Raw genomic sequence first — 1,078 nt, 5'->3', positions numbered from 1 at the left:
AACACAAAGGTTAATTTTAAAAAGTGAAATGTTTTTATTTGTTTAAAAAAATTAGGCTTTAAGCTTTACTTTAGAAAATGAATGTCAGATTGTAAATTATCATGCTTTAAAAAAAATACCTTTTCTTTACATTTTAATCTTAAAATAGAAAAAAAATTTAAAGTCAGATTTCTTGTGTTATTTCAAGTAAAATAGATCTGAAGTAGAAAATAATAGAACGCCAACACAAGGTTACACTTGATTAGATTCTGGGGAGAGCTAATTGTACATAGAGTGTACATTTTAGGTGTTTTGGCACAGGAACTTCTGTATCCCAGGCTGAACTTAACCTTGTGATATAGCAAAAATGGTCTTAAACTTGTGGTTTTCCTGCTTCTGCCTCCCAAGTGCCAGGATGACAGGCATGCCCTGTGTGCCCAGCCCTTTTAACCATTTCGAGTCTGAGCTCATCCAATGACCGGTTACTGATGAACAGACTTGCTCCATTTTATTTTTAAGTGATTAGTCAAATGAAGTATGTGCTTCTTATTAATGTAAGGACAGTCCTCAGATAACAGCGGCCTCACCCTAAGTATTATCTCCTACTTTCCCCGCACTCTAGAAATGATCTCCTACATTCCCAACGAGAGGTTTGTCTCCACCACACTGCTGGGAGGGGAAGGTCTAATAACAGTAAAAAGTAACATACACACTCAGCACTAGGGGAAGGACTATGCTTTCTGGACAAGTGTGTAGCTCATAGATACTAGTTAAAATGTAAGAAATTAGAAAAGCAGATAACAGGAAAATGAATTTGTGTGTTATAAACACAAATCAGAACAACAGAAGCACAACNCCTTATTGTATACCAAGTTTTCATTTGCAGTTTGGTTCCTTCCTGACCCACGGTATCACTGACCAGCCCTAGCCGCACATGTAGTTAGTGCTTGTATGCTATTTAAAGGTCCATGTGAGCCCCGTGCAGTGATGACATGCCTGTAACTTGGAGATTTGGGGAGAGAAACCATGAGTTTGAGGCCAGCCTATGCTGCATAGGGCCGATAGCCACAAGAAAGGAAAGTGTTCCTCTGGTGGTGGC

The sequence above is a fragment of the Mus pahari genome, chromosome 18 (assembly GCF_900095145.1).
Source record: "Mus pahari chromosome 18, PAHARI_EIJ_v1.1, whole genome shotgun sequence".
NCBI classification, from domain to species: domain Eukaryota; kingdom Metazoa; phylum Chordata; class Mammalia; order Rodentia; family Muridae; genus Mus; species Mus pahari.
Note: the sequence above shows the minus strand (reverse complement) of the source record.